General features: G+C 46.4%; 1 protein-coding gene across 6 annotated transcripts in view; it reads left to right on the forward strand.

Moving 5' to 3' along the window:
- Positions 1–16,599, forward strand: part of FSTL4 (follistatin like 4) — a 430,768-nt gene that overhangs the window by 71,996 nt on the left and 342,173 nt on the right. The gene's annotated exons all lie outside the window — the stretch shown is intronic.

The raw sequence follows: 16,599 nt of genomic DNA on the forward strand, positions 1-16,599 counted from the left end.
CTGCCTCTTCACTTCCTTCAGTCCACCAAAGAAAGTGCCATAATTTCTAACCCAATTCCCATCCCCCTTGTCCTAATCTGCTTGGACTGCTATAACAAAATGCAGTAGACTGGGTGGCTTAAGCAACAGACACTTGTTCTTACAGTTTTAGAGGCTGCAGAGTCCAAGATCAGGATGCTGACAGCTTGATTCCCAGTGAGGGTGCTCTAGCTGGCTTGTAGATAGCTGTCTTCTTGCTCTGTCTTCATCTGCTAGAGAGAGGGAGAGAGCTGTCTGTACCTCTTCTTATGAGGCCAACTATCTTATCAGATAACCCCTCTTCTTATGACCACATTTAACTTTAATTACCTTCTTGCAAGTCATAACTCCAAATACAGTCACATTGGGGATTAGAATTTCAACATATGAATGGTGGGGGGGTGCAATTCAGTTCATAGCACCCCTCTTTCTTCTCTCCTCATTAAGAGGCAGGTTGGCCCACATATTAAAAGGATGAAGAGGAGGTGGCATGGAAAAAAGGGAGGTATTTGCAGGGAAGCTGGGAGTGAAGAGATTAAGACAATTGTGGGAGAGATGCTGGGGACAGCTGGGCATGTGATGCTGGAGACAGTTGAGCATGTGAGGGAAATGGGAGAGAAAAGAAGGGATGTTACCAAATCGCTCCATGAATTAGGTATTTGTATCCTAGTAACCATTTTTGAAAAAAGCATATAAAGAATTTGTGTTGTTAAAATTATTTTTGACCTTGGGGCTGTGTTCCTTCAACCACATTATTCTTCTGAGGCTGGACCTTATGAGTTCTGAATTTAATGGTTCCACAATAATAGTTGTCATGGGCACACGGAGGGCAGAGCTAGCTGAAACTCCATCACTAGGCATAAAAATAACAGGAATAGAGTGAAGAATTGTATCAGAATATAAGGAACTCATTACTGTAGTTAAATGTATTAGAGAAGATCCACTTGTTATCCTGGGGCTCAGTTCACCCCTTGTGCCTGGATTTGTCCCAGAGTTAGGACCAAATTGTAGAAGGCAGAGAAGGCCTTGACTCTCTGGGAAACAGCAGAGGGAATTTCCTACCGACCTTTTCTTAAACTCAAGTGACAGAAAAATAATTTGCATCTGATAGTTTAGGATGATTTGTTAGCTTTAACATGGAGCATCTGCTATTTCATAGGAGACTCAATTTACTTATTGGTTTTTGTTGCTTTTTAAAATACAACCAGTTTATTTTCCAAGTGATGGGTTCTTTGACTTCCCTGCCTCCAGAACTATAAGCCAATAACTTTCTCTTTATTATAAATTAGTCTCAGATAATCTTGTTATAGCAGCACAAAACAGATGAAGACAAGTAGGCACTGCAGGAGAGTGTTAGGCCCAATGTACAGTATTAGGCCTGAGGTTTCAGAAGGAGATGTGGATGAGGAGCAGGAGTGAGGACTCAGGGGAGCCAGAGCTATGGGAGCACCTGGAGGGAGAAGTCGGGGCAGGAAAGGGCAGTAGGGCAGGTTGGTGATTCCTCAGGGACACTTAGATCCACCGCCCACTCTTCCTTATTGAGGGTCTAAATTCATCTGCTCTGGAGTGGGCACTCAGGGTGACTCATTTCTGATGTGGGATGAGGCTGATGATGAAGTGAATGTTTGTTCTGCTCCTCACTAGGCTTTGCTGGATATCTGTCCTGCCCAAAGCAGGGCAGAGATAACTGTGAACATGGAAGGCCTGGCTTAGTTTCCTGTTGCTGCTATAACAAATTACCACGGACTGGGTGGCTTAAGTATAAACTTACTGGCCAGGCATGGTGGCTCATGCCTGTAATCCCAGCACTTTGGGAGGCTGAGGTGGGTGGATTACTTGAGGCCAGGAGTTCAAGACCAACCTAGCCAACATGGCAGAACCCTGTCTCTACTAAAAATACAAAAAATAGCTGGACACAGTGGAACATGCCTATAGTCCTAGCTACTCAGGAGGCTGAGATGGGAGAATCACCTGAACCCAGGGAGTCTGAGGCGATAGTGAGCAGAGATTGTGTCACTTCACTCCAGCCCAGCAGCAGAGGGAGACCCTGTGGCAAAAAAACAAAACCCAACAAATACCCATAAGCTTGTTATCTCACTTCTGGAAGTGAGAAGTTTAAGATCAGTTTCACTAGGCTAAAATCAAGATGTAAAAGCCACATCATGACCATGGGCGTTATTTCTGGTAGCTCTAATTCCATGATAAAGCCCACCAGGCCCCACTGTTTCTTGTATAAACTCCTGGAATCCACAAAGTGCTCTTTGTTCCTGAGCAGGAGTCCCTGGAACTGTGCCCTAGGAGTTTCACAACTGAAACAGGGTCTCTGAGGTTCATTTCTGGTTGGCTGCTTGGGGTTTGATCACCTGCCCTGGTTGCGTTTTGTCCTCTGAATTGTTTTTCTTTAGACACTCCACGGCCCTTGGCCAAAGGCTTGGTGCTCTAGGACTCAGGCTGGCCAGCCCATCCATGACCAGCCTTTTTGAGCCAAGATGGCCACAGGTGACATTGCCCCTGCTTATGTTATTAATGAAGGCTCTGACCTTGGTTATCAGGGAAAATCCAGCTTATGTTTACCATGCAATGTACATTTTTGTCCTGTTGTGTTCAGAGAATCGAAAGTCCTTATGTAGTATATAAGGCCTGGTTGTGAAGCCCAGAGTCCTGTTTGTAAGTAGCTCATGGGAGGGGCCTCCATTCTCTCTAGTAGGATCTTCCTTGGGAGCTCTTAAGTAACCAGTGCCCTGGGTAGCTGGAACACCTCCCTCCCTGGCCTTGTTCTACAATAGAAGCTTTACCATGTGCCTGCACAACCAAAAGGAAGGGTGTTTCTATTCCTATTCAGACCTGGAGATGATACTGAACATAATCCTCTAAGCTAGGAATGTAGGAAATACACAGCATGGAGGGGTAATGTGGGGCAGTTCATGGTGACTGTAGATTCCTGGAAGTTATTTACAGTGTTTGGCCTGTGTGACTGTAAACAGGCACAGAGGCAGTTCTTCTTTCTACATGCTCGAAGGGAGAATCTATTTCCTTACACTTTCTAGTTCTGGAGGCTGCCTGCCTTCCTGTCTTGTGGCCCCACATCACTCTGATGTCCACCTGTCTACTTCTGTCATCACGTCTGCTTCTCAGACTGTGACCCTTCTGCCTCCCTCTTATAAGGACCTGTGATTATTTTGAGCCCTCCTGGATCTCACAGGATAGTTTTTCCATCCAAGATCCTGACCTTAATCACCTCTGCAAAGTCCCTTTTGAAGTGTAAGAGAACTTATGTATCAGTGCCAGGCCTAGGACGTGGACATCTCTAGCACCATTATTCCATCTGTCGCGAGCCATGCCCCATCCCACTCCCTGACCTGGAATGCACTTGGTTTTCCTTCACACAGTAAAAGCATGCAGAGTATTGAAAGGTTGCATCCTGCAGGGATGGATGCCAGGCATGAGCTCACTGGAATACTTTCAGTATTGTTCCTTTGAGTATATGGCTGTGAGCAAGGAGTCTGATGATTTCCCCTCCTATCACTAAACCTGTGGTGCTGTAAACTAAAGCTTGACTGGCAATTGGAGAAGAATCATCTTTCCCTTTCTATTTTCTCATTTCACACTGATTTATTGCAAGTTGTAGCTCACAGTCTTAGCAAATGAAACAATTTGTTTCTCACTCCATCGCTGTTCATTCCCCAGAATTGAGAGGCCTGCTTAGAAAAGTGTTCTTTTAGGGAATAAATGCAGCATGGAGGGATCCACACTCCACACTCCACACTCAGCTCTGGCCCTCAGTCTTTCCAGGGGATCTTCCATGGCAGGGGCAGGACGCTCAAAGCCTCATGAGTCACAGGTGGGAATAATCCCGAAACTCATGATGTGGGTCCCTCCCTGTCAAGGTGACCACAGAGGTTAGGGCCAAAGTCAGGACCCCAGACATCTCACCCCCTCCCTTTTCGTGCCTCACTCATATCACTGAGGGATGGGACCAGCACATTCTCCCAAAGAGGTGCCTTGTAACAATTGCTTTAAAGGAATGTGTTGACAAGAAGGTTGCTAAGATTTCAATGGAAAGATGTTGAAAGAAACAGTGAGAAGGGAGCATGCCATCAGTGGTCTGCCAGCAAGACACAAGGAAGGGTCAGTCCGTGTGTCTGAGCCCATCCTTTTCTGCACTCGCTCTCCTGGCAAAGAAGAGTATCAGCCCCATCCAGGGCCCAGCCTCATCTCCAGTCCTATCTCCTAGATGTAAAAGTCTGGCCCTTTCCTAGTCTGGGCATGGCCCACTGTGGTCCAGGCTTATGCAGCATTGGGCACTGGGGCAAGATCCCAGATCAGAGTCTGTGGATGTGGGAGGAAAGACCATGGAGAACCCACTCAGGGCCTGCGTGAGTCTGAGTCTTTGTCCCAGCTCAGCCTGCCAGGTCACTGCATTGGAGTGGGGGGCCTGGGTGCAGCCCATAGTTAGGGGTTTCTTGGCCCTCCTCTGCCAACATGCCTTGTTTATCTTGGGGCTTCATGAGGAGGGGTCACTGCAACCAGGGCAGGGTCCCTGGCATAGGTCCACCTAAAAGCAGCACAGCCACACAGCAATTTCCAGCTGCAGGAGTTGAGGTTCTCTTTCTAGCTAAACTCATATTGTCTCTAGGACACATGAGAGATATTATGCATGTGTCTTGTCTTCTACCGCACCACAGTCAAGGCAGGAACTAGATTTGCTTCATTTAAGCTTACTTTTCTTTGTCTTCAAGGCGTCTAGGCTAGTGCTGAGTACACAATGCATGTCACATGACTGAGGATTACACATGGCCCCCAAGAACTGCTACATGGTGAATGTCCTTGAGCAGCCAGCGAAGGTGCTGAGGTGGGCACCTGGAGTCTGGCAGGGTGTTTTTAACCTGCTGTAACCTTGAATTCCAGTGTGAGCGGGAGGCATTTCTGCCATTCCTAACGGCGCTGTACAGGGCTGCAGCACTCTCGGCTCAGGCTGCAGCTTCGGAAGATGCTGATTTGCCCGTTTTTCCTGAACTGTTTTTTCTTCTCTGTGAGATCAGTGATTCCCACCCTTGGTGTTACAGCACCCCAGGGTGTCTCCAGCTGTCTCCAGGGCTTGCACAGAAGTCTCAAAACCATTTGATTCAAACAAAAAAACAAATATGCAGAATACAGCAGTTTTAGCTGAGTTTGGAGATGAGGAAGAAAAGAAAGTACAACAAAATCCAAACAAGCAAATTGGGTGTCACACTCCAAAAAGCTGGACTTGCTGCCTTAGGAAAGAGAAGTGGTTCCACAAAGCCAGTGTCTTCATGTGCTGCTCTGAAACGGTGTTCCAAGGACTGCTGCACAACTTCAGTCATACAGGATGTTTCCTTTTTTTCTTTATAAAAAACATTTTATTGCTTTCTTTTCCTTTTCCATAGAAAAAAAAAAGTTACATAGATGAATAGCAATATACAAAAAAACATTCAACAGAGTTCTGAACCAGCAACTCTGAAGGGTGAGTCTTCAGCGAAGCAGAACTTCGCCATTTGCTGAGCCTCTGTTTGTTTAGGAGAGGCTTTAGAACCAGAAATGCCCTGCCTGGGTTGGGGAATTTTCAGCTCCTTGATCAGGTGTGCTAGGAAGGCAGTGGTGCCTAATTTTCCTTATCTATAAAATGGAGATGATGATAATCATACCTCATTAAGTTAGGAAAATTCAACAAATTAAAATTTATAAAAGCCTTAAAACAGAGATTGGTGCATAGTAAGCATTATATCAGTGTGTGCTGAAGAAAGCATTGGGAGCCTGCCTTGTACCAGGACTGGGCTAGCTCAGTAGGTTCCCAGGCCAACTGTTTGTATTTGGGGTGGTTTTTGTCTCAGGGGACAGAGAAGGAGACACCTGAATAAAATACCTTATGATGAATGCTAGTTCTGCACAGAGTCACATGAGGATTCTTAATTAAAACATGGATTCTAGTTCTGGCATTTGCTGTTAATATTTTGGGCAAGTCATTTATCTTTTCTGAGTCTTTGGGTATTCATAGGGAATGCTAGGTTACAATAACAAATAGGCTCAATGATTTCAGTGGCTTCGCACAATAGATGTTTACTTCTTGCTCTGAGAACAATTCTGAGCAGGTGTTCAGATTGTCAGGGCAGCTGTCTTCCACATGGTCATCCATGGATCCAGGTTGACAGTGGCTTCCAAGATTGCCCTGGGCCTCAACATCCCAGGTAGCCTGGGAAAGAGCATGGAGGCACCCCCTGGCCTGGGGAACGTTCTCATGGGCCAGACAGTTGGCACTGCTCACTGTCATCCACACTCTCATGGAGGAGACTTAATCACATGTCCACATCTAATGGCATAAGAGGCTGGAGATATTGAAGAACTCTGTGTCCAAACAAGGAGAGCAGGTTTTGCTAGACATCTCAATTTGTTTTTTTATAAGATACGAGGTGATATCCCTGCAATGCTGACTTACATGAGTTGTTGGGGGAACCATGTGCTATAATGAATGTCAAGTCACCTGGATAGAAGTAGCTGTGTGGACAAGGCAGTTGTTGGCTGTGACCAGTGGTCTTGGCCTGCTGAAGAGTGGGGTGGGGGATCTGCTGGCATCTCAGCAACACTTCTACACTGTGTCCTGACCGAATCAACTCAATTCAAACTGTGTACACAGAGGAGTGTACCAGGCCCTGCCCTGGGTGTTGGGATACAGGCGTCCCATGACAAGCTCAGGGAGGAGGAATCATAGTTTAGTGTGACATGTAATATGAAAGCTTGTATGTGGTGTCGAATTCAGAAGAGGTGGTCAGGACATCTTTCCCAAGGACGGAGCATCTAACCAGAGAACAGAGGGAGATGGGCCATCAGGGGCAGGGTGGGGCAGGGGCAGGTGGAGGGAGGGGAAGCAGAGGAAATTCCATGAGCAGTGGTCCTGAGAGCAAGAGAGCACAGCTTGAGTTAGGAACGAAAACTTTATGGTCAGTTGTTGGATGGCGGAGAAGAAGCCAAGAGACCAGAAGGTTGGCAGAGCTTTGTAGGTCATGGTGAGGCCTAATGGGCACCTCACCTTTCTATGGGAAATGCCCTCTTTGTTAAAGGTGACTTACTTCCTAGAGCCACATAGTGTGTATTTGAAATTGTTATTGAAACAGCAAGAGGGGGCATGGCATTTTACCTGCAACCACATTCCACCTGTTCCACAGTGTACACATGAACCAAATCCCTGAGGTGATGACACTTACCAGGTTATGTTGTGGTGCTTGGACTGACCCTGATGACCAGGGTTCACCATCCTTTCCAACATAGGCATCTGGCTTGGGGGAGCTAAGTTAATGAGATTTGTGTCTTAACAACTTGCAGGTGAGTGCTCAGTGTTCCTTGGGGGTGGGAGGCAAAGCAAGGCCAAGCAAGGTCAAGGCTGCCGTGTGGGGTGGCTGACCCCTGGATATCAGGGGAGTCACATGGACCCTCTTGTCTGGGCCCAGAATTTACACTGATGACTGGGCCAGGCACTCTGCTGGTTATCACTCTGTACTCTGGTTATCAGTCCATATATCAGTCTGTGTGATGTGTCTTTTGTACCTTCATGTTTTCAAATAAGGAAAAGTGCAATGGGGGGAAATTTTGAGAATGTGAATGACTCTTGCTTCTCTTAGTTCCCTCTGCTGTTCAGTTTACAGTTCTTTTAGTTCAGGCCTGCATTTTCAGGGACGACGCTTGGTTGTTTGACGGCACCTTGTGTCTGGAATGCTTATAACATCGGTCGGTTATGCACTCGTGTGTGTGTGTGTGTGTGTGTGTGTGTGTGTGTGCATGTGCGCCCATCTCAGAGAAGAAACAGAGAGATCACAACTGAGAGGATGAGACAGCAGGCACTGGCTAGCCCTGCCTGATTTGGGGGTGAACCCTGGTCTTCATGAGGAGTCAGAAGCAGTTTTCGGTGAAAGTAGCATGTCTCTATGAGGCATAAAGCTTCACTAGTCTTCCTGGAGCCTTGACTAATTTTTGATTCTCTGGTTCTGTTAGCCAACATTACACAGAGTACTAAAACATACCCCTCAATTTGCAGAGAAGTGGAAGGTGTTCAAACAGAGAATCAAAATAAAGGATAATTTTCCATCTTCTGCTGAAACCTCTCATTTTCCAGCAGTGTAGAAACAAAACAAGAGACAGTGGGGACATGCAGGGACTGAGAATCAGTGCGTTAGCAGTCTTTTGGAGATAGCCGCACAAGTCTGGTGAGCTTCTCAGGACAGAGGATTGCACTCAGGATTCATCCCCATCTACAGTGATCGTGACTGGGTGGACTTACACTGAGCAGCTCACTGCCAGTTGCCCCTCTGTGGGGTGGGAGAAAGGAGGACTGGGCAACTGCCTCCAGAGAGCCTTTTGGAGGTGAAGGGAGTTGACTGTCAACTCTGTCCACTCAAGCTCAAAACTTCAGCCCGTTTACCGGCTCCTCTTGGTCTGAGTCTGCATGGTCTGGTCCAGTTTGGCCGACAAGTTCTGCTCCTTCTCCTGTTTTGCATTCATCCCTCCTCCTCCCGCTGCTCCCACGTGGTCAAGGTCCTCATCCCCAGCTCTCTGCAAAGGCCTCCCTGTGAGCTTCCCTGGCCCTGTCTGCATAGCACCACTCCACAACTTCTGCAAATGTTATTTTCTCACGATCAGCCAGCTCAGTTGGGGTTGGAGTGTGTGTGATAAGCTAATCCACATGGAGATCTAAATGGCCTCCAGGGGTCATTGAGAACCCTCACTGCTTTTCTGCCCAAATTTCAAGAGTATCCATGGTGGATCCTTACACTACCTCTCCAACGGGAGTCCCACCCTACCCCAGCAAGCCCCCTTTGTTCTGGCTGTGCATTTGGACTTTCCCTATTTGTGAATGGATTCTCCTCTTCCTCCAAGACCCAGCTAACATCTCATCTCTGCAAAGACTTCTCAGTTCCCTCCTGTTCACCTTCTTTCCCTCACCACTTGAACAACGAGAACACGTGGACTCAGGGAGAGGAGCATCACACACAGGGGACAGTTGCGGGGAAGTAGGGGAGAGATAGTCAGGGGTGGGAAGGGAGGGGAAGGTGGGGAGGGATAACGTGGGGAGAAATGCACCTAAAGTAAAATAAATAAATTTTAAAAAAACAAAAACAAAAACAAAAAATCCTACCCCTCATTGTCCTGTGCTTGATAACGAGGCTACCCCCTCAGTTTCCTGGGTTGCTTGCTTCATCTCCCCAGCTATGTGATGAAGAGAATAAAAATAGCTATGGTGTATTGATCACTTCCCGTAGGCCTCATAAATATCATGGCATTCAGTATGACCAATAACTGTGTGTGATAAGTATCAATGTCTCATTGTGGTTAGAAAATCACCCTGCTAGGTATCAAAATTGTTCATCTGTTAAAGTTGTGCTTTCCCCAGGGCCCTCAGCGTGTGTATCCTGTGAGAGGTGCTCAGTAGACAGTCGAGAGAATAACAAGCTGTTCCGTCTCCCCCACAACCCTAGCGCCCAGCACAGGGCTGAGCATGTAATACCTGCTCGACATGTACATGCTAATATGTCTTTGACTGACATATCTGAAGGGATAAAGAGCTAGGAGAATATTGACAGTTCCCACTGGCTGGTGGAGTAAACTAGGGCTTCAGGAGTCCATCTAGAAATCCAGATTCTGGTCTGAGTCCTTCAATGGTCAGTCAAGAGACCTTGGGCCCTGATCACCCCGAGACTCAATTTCTTCATTTGCATGACAAGGGCTTGTGCACAGGTTTTGTGAACTCTGGAATTCTTGATGCATTTACTCATTCCCTGAAGAGGTTAATTAGGACAAAGTGCTCTTTAACTGGCAATTACACCACTGAGATATAGCTTGTTAGTGAGGCCAGCATCATTGCCAAGGCCAGGACAGTTCCTGATGATCATTTACCAGTCTCAGGAGAACAGAGACTGAGACCGTGAGGAGACTGCTTAAGATGAATAAGAAACCACCCCCCGCACGGCCCCCCACCACCCTGACTCACCATCAAATGAGAAAGCTGTGGATGCAGAGGTGGGGAACACCACTGGGCAGGATGATTTCAGTGCCCCTAATCTAGCTTGCTCTAATTCTCCCTAAGCAGCTCCTTTTCAGTGGCAAACAATGAAGCTGCCTTTGAGATGGGAACTCTGTGTATCCTCTCGAGGTGGAAGCCAGGCACAGGCGAACCAGTCACGGACTCAGGCAGTGCAGGGAGAAGCGACACAGTCCTCATCAAGCATCACGCTTGGCTTGGCCAGCTCTGTTTGGGGTGGAATGCCCTTGATAAGTGATGTCATGTGGAGATCTAAATGGCTGCCAAGGGTCATTTGCATTTCTAACCAAAGGGATACATAATTAATGGTAGCCCTTGAGACATCAAACTGACATATCCACCATGGGCCTGTTTTGCCAGAACAGCGGAAAGGCTGGGCCACGCATCTACTGGGAAGACTCCACATGGCAGGGTGAAAAGGTAAAGTTTCAGAGGACTTTCTGATCCATGAAGCTAGTGGTGCATGTGTCTGTTCAGGGATCCCTCATCTAAAGCATTTACAGACAAATTAGCAAGATTAGGTGACTCCAAAGGGCGGTGATGAGTACTGAGTACAGAGAGGCCAAATTCAGTCCTGAAACCTAACATCTGCCAGCGCATCTGAGTGGGTGCCCAGTGGTGGCATCACTCACTAGCTAGGCCAGCAGGGAGATGGCTGCTTTTTGCATGCAGAGGGGCTGTGAGTTGGTTGTGATTTTTCTGGCTTTAGCATTTTATGTCTGAATCACTGCAGTATTATACAACCCACCCCAGTGCGGGGACAGGGGGTGCATTTCTAGAGGGCCCTCTATGTACCCAGTAGTATTACAAGTACTGGTCCAAAGACACACAGATTGGAAGAAGCACATGATCTGTGGTGCCCCTGTCTACAGCAGGCTTCTGTGCACAAAGTGGTTTTAGCACTCTGTTCTGCAGGTTACAGCATCTAGAATGAGGCAAAGTGACACACAGGCAAATGGTGTGTATTCACTACAAACTCCTCAAGGTTGACACTGCTCTCTCCTTTCTTCTTGCATTGCCAGAGGCTTTTTACTCTTCAGTCATCACAAAGCCTTTCCCTTTATCATGTCAGACCTTGGAAAGCCCAGAGTCATGAAAAGGATTTATCTTCCTAAATTGTCAGTGATCTCCCATTAGGCTTAGGATAAAATCCAATTTCTTCCCAGGCCTCCAAGGCCTTGTGTGATCTCACCTCTGCCTGCCTATCCCCATTCATCCCCTTCATCTCCCCCTCCAGCTTCCCACACTCAGACACGCTGTCTGTCTTCCTCCTGCCCCCCAAGCAGGACACACCTGCTCCCACCCTGGGCCTGTGCACCTGCAGTCCCTCTCCCTGGGCATCTCCCCTTGGATCTTTTGTGGCTGCTGCTCTCTCATCTGGTGTCTCCCAATTGTTAACTTCCCAGAGAGACCACCACAGATGTTCCCGTTACAAGGAGGCTCCTCTTCCCTCCCCTCCTGTGACTTTGTTTTAACTTTTTCACAGCAATTGTTATTATCAGAAATTGTCTTATTTATTGTTTAATGTCTGTACTGTGGACTAGGACGTCAGCTCTAAGACAAAAATGTCCTGTCACATTTGGTATTTTAAATTGTGTTTCAAATTTACAATTGTAATAAATGGGTAACATAATAATAAATTATAATTTAGGTCCTTGGAATGCTGTTGAATGAATGAATGGCAACAAATTATAGGAGTCGTTACTGTTTATTGAGCACCTGTTGTGTGTCAGGCTCCATATTTGATCATCACACCAACCCCAAGTGACCAGTGCTGTTACCCTCACTTTACATATGCAAAAACCAAGATTCACAAATGTTACATTGATTTTCACTTTTGTAATAGGCATATCAGCCTTGATTCAAGCCAAGGTCTGACTGCCTTAGAAACCCATGCCCTTTCTCTAAAGAAGTGGGTAACTAGCTATGTCATCCATTATCTGGTGGTTTTCCCTTTTCCACCCACTCTCCACCCACACAACTCCAGGCATGATGCCAGTCCATTAAGATTTCTCCTGTGTTAATTACTTGGGCTGCCATAACAAGATACCACAGACTGGGTGGCTTCAACACCAGAAGTTTATCTTCTCACAGTCCTGGAGGCTGGAAGTCTGAGCCAAGGTACCAGGAGGATTGGTGAGGCCTCTCTCCTCGGCTTGCAAACAGCTGCCATCTTGATGTGTCCTTACATGGCCTTTCCTTTGCATGTATGTCAGGAGAGAGATGGCTGGCATCTCTTCTTATAAGGACACCAATCCTATCAGATTTGAGCCCCACCCTCCTGATCTCATTTCACCTTAATTACCTCCTTGAAAATTCTAACTCCAAATAGTCACATTGAGGTTAGGATTTTATTTTATTTTATTTTATTTTAATTTTTTTTTTTTTTTTTGAGGCGGAGTTTCGCTCTTGTTACCCAGGCTGGAGTGCAATGGCGCGATCTCAGCTCACTGCAACCTCCACGTCCTGGGTTCAGGCAATTCTCCTGCCTCAGCCTCCTGAGTAGCTGGGATTACAGGCACATACCACCATGCCCAGCTAATTTTTTGTATTTTTAGTAGAGACGGGGTTTCACCATGTTGAGCAGGATGGTCTCGATCTCTTGACCTCGTGATCCACCCACCTCGGCCTCCCAAAGTGCTGGGATTACAGGCTTGAGCCACCGCAACCGGCCGAGGTTAGGATTTTAACATAAAGGTGGGGGGCAGGGGCAAAATTCAGTCCTTTACACATTCTGTGAAAACACTGTTTCCAAGACCTTCATTGTACCCAACTGATTAAAATACAAAGTAATATTAACAGTTCCCAATCAGTGCCTTGAGGGCTACAAAATATTGAAATATGTGATCCCTGCCCCTGAGGCACTTAGAGTTTCAAATCATGGACTCATTGAGTTGTGTGCTTTATTAATGATAATTGGGGCTTTTAGAATGAATGCTGGATGCCCCTGTTGCAGCCCCTCAGCTCTGAAAGGCCACTGGGGCAGACACATGCTAAGAACGTGTCAATTGGATAATCAATTAGTTTAATTTAAAAAGTGGCAGCCACTGAAATAGTAAATGTGAAAGATGCTACTGAAAATTGTTTAGTCTGCAGGTCACATCAGAGAGATGTCTGCATCAGCATTATGTCATGATTTGGCCTCCAAAATGTAGGCAGGCTGTGAAAAAGCTGGAGAAGGTCCAGAAATAAACCACAGGATGAATTAAGGGAGAGAAAATAATGCTATGAGAAAAGGTGATAAGAGTTGCATTTTTTATTTTTTAAATCCCAGTGCCCAAGAGATTGTGGCACATAGGTAATTACTGTCTTCTAGTGGTTAAAGGAAGAATGCTGACCAACTGTTTAACATTTTCTTGGGAAATTTAATAGGAGTCATGGGCTCAAGTCCAGCAAAAGAGAAGTGGAGGAGGCAAAGAAGCAATCATTTTGATTTTTAGTGCAATTAAATGCTGAATTAATTCCCAGCAAGGGAATTGCACCATCGGTGGTCCTGTCTTGACAGCTGTTTGTCTGTAATGGTTAATGTGCATAGACTCAGACCTTTCCCACCTGGTAGAATTCTTGCTCCTTATAGATTATTTTCCCCCACAGTTGTACATCACTGTGGGGAATTCTGAGGACCTGGGGAATGATACCCTTATTCTGCTTTGCACAGTGTTTCCTGAAGTTTCCACATCTTTGGCATTAAGAGAGCTTTATGTCATCTAATTCTGCCTCCTCACATCTCTCCTCAATTGTGTCACTGTGCACTTGGGACAACCCAGCAGTTTATAAATCCATCTACCTGGAGACAGGAGATCAAATCAGATGACCTGTGAAGCCCCTCTGTGGCCAAAACGTCTAGCAGCTTTCTTACTTAGAAATTAAAGATGGGTGCAATGTCAGGGCTGCGCGTTCTACCTCTCCATGAAAGGGAATTAAAGAAAAATTCTTGCAAGATATTACTAGCCAAATAAAGAGTTAACAGGGTTTCTTTCTGGAAGTTAATTTAGAAAGAGTTGATAGAATAATGGGCAATAAAATAGAAAAGGAAGTAATGTTTATTGAGAATTATCTTCTGTTAAAATATAGCAGATTCACAAAGGAGTTGCTATTTTGGAATCATTCATTTGATGATTCCTCAAAGACTTGTGAGAGCCAACTAGATGCCAGGCACTGTCCCAGGTGCTGGAGATAGGGTGGCAGGCGGTACAAAGCTCCTGCCTTTGTGAGCTTCCAAGTCCTCCTCAATTAGGATTTCCAACTGCAAGTAACAAAAATCTGACCCAAAGTGCTTTAAGCCAGGAGAAAAGGATCTGTAACTGGGAAGTCTAATGATAACTGGTTCCATATTATTGCTGCATTGGATTCAGGGCTCAGCAGGGAAGCACGTGACAGCCCGCCTGATTGCTCAGCTGAATCTCTAAGGTTTCCTTTTGCTGGACCAGCTTGGGTCCTAGGACCATCCCTGAACACCAATTATACAGAGAAGAAAAGACTGCACCAAAGGTTAGGTGGAGACATCCCCTGCTGCTGGGGATGGGGAGTCAGCTTCACCCTAAGAGTGGGGCTGGGGTCATTTTGCTAAAGCAAGCTCAGGACATGCTTTCCCTAAGACGGAACAGTAGATGCTTGATGAAAAAAATAATTTTAAGGTGGTTACTTTTTACCAGAGGAGAAAGCAAACTTCAGAAAGTTTAAATTATCCACACAGGGACTTTGGACCCACATCTTTCCTTGCATGGTGCTTCTTCAGGAAGCAGCAGGGGAGATATTTGCCTAGTCCTCCTCCCAGAACCACCTTCTTCCTCCACATCAGCTCTTCCAGAGATTCAGAGCTACCTCTCCATCCCATCAGAACCCATCTAGCCCACAACTCCTTCTCAGTGCCTGGCTCTGTGCTGCCCCAAATGATGCAGCATTCTGTATTATGTACGGTGAGAAATATATGTATGCAGAATACACACACATACCTGTGTCTATATGTGACTTCTCATAAAAGCAACCCTGCTCTTAAAAACTCTTCACTGAACACTCTCCAGCCTCCCCTGCCTTCTGACAGATCCAATGTAAAGATTACACTTTCTGACAGCGGAAACTCACCAGCCCCCTAATTTCACACTTAGCACCTTGCCATTGGAAGAATGTACTATTTTCTCTTCCTAAGGTGCTATGGTCCCATGAAAGTGCTATCACTGGCTGCTTCTCCTCTGGCCCCTCCCACATTCACCCCGATGCCAAATACCTCTGGGGGCAGCCCTGGGGTTTCCATCTTGTTGCTCCCCACATCCCTCCGTGGTGTGCTCTGGATGGTTGAGTGGAATGGCTTTCTCAAGTACATGAAGAGAAGAGGCCTGCAGCATGGAAGGGAAGGAGTGGGCACAGAGCCATCTCCACGGCTCACTGTGCCTCCTCCAGTGTCTTGTGACACCGTCTGAGAGTTCTCCACCCATCCACTCCACACCTTCTTCCCCAAACCTGTGGTTTTAAGTACATAAGCAATGCAACCACACTGCAAAAGAAAAACGAAATAAGGGAAGGAGGAGGGAGGGTCCTGAGAAGGGAGAAGAAGAGAAGAAAAATTGAGAAAAGAAATATGGAAACCCACCTGCCATTGCCTCTTGCAGGTTCTTTTCATGTGCATCTGTTTTATGTTGTTATTCTTTTAACACAGTGCTGCCCGCAGTCTAGCTACTTGTTTATCCCAAGTAATTTCATGTAAAAAATGTACCCTCAATCTTCTGCAGCCAGCCTCGCTAGGGTAACACCTACATCTCCTGCCTAAGTATTGTAATTAGACCCAAAATGAAATGCATGTGACTTGCAGGGTCGAAGGCTCAGTGCCCTTGCTCTCTGATTAGAAGATCTTACGATGACTTATTTTGATTTCTTGTTCCTGATTGTGCCTCTGAGGGCAGAAATGGTTCTTGCTAAACAACAAAATTCTCTATAAAAGGCATCTTGCTGGGGAAGGAGGGATAATATCTGGTTGGAAAAGTACAGATAGTTATTGCATGAAAAATACCAAAGGGGCCCAGGCACCATCATTACTGCTATTGCTCTTCTCAGAAAGGCTGATTCCTTGAAATAGACTGTGGCCATCCCGGCTTTGCTTTATGTTGCTACTTTGGAGCAAGCAGACAGAAAGAATCATGCACTTTGGTGATTGGCAGCATGGCAGCCTTAAGGCACTAACCCAGCACCTGCTTCCTGAGGCCAGCTCAGCACCTCACAAGGTGCCAGGTGCTGGGACAGGAACGGAATGGACCTGGTCCCTGTCTGGGAGGAAGCCAGCCATATGTGTGACTTCTAGTGCCCGGTTAGTCAGTGTACATCCAGAAAGCAGGGGCGCATTCCAGCTTATAGAAGAGAAGCCCTGGGGTGGAAATGTGTTGTGCGTTTTTACAATGATCAGAACAAATGACGGCCTTTAGAAAGTGCCATGAGCAATGTTAGATTGTGAGGACAAACAATGGAATCTAAGGGACAGAGGCAGAAGGGCACCCCCTCCTTGTGTGGAGGACCGTGGATTCCATCTGACGAGTGAGCCT

This window comes from Callithrix jacchus, chromosome 2, assembly GCF_049354715.1.
Source record: "Callithrix jacchus isolate 240 chromosome 2, calJac240_pri, whole genome shotgun sequence".
NCBI lineage: Eukaryota > Metazoa > Chordata > Mammalia > Primates > Cebidae > Callithrix > Callithrix jacchus.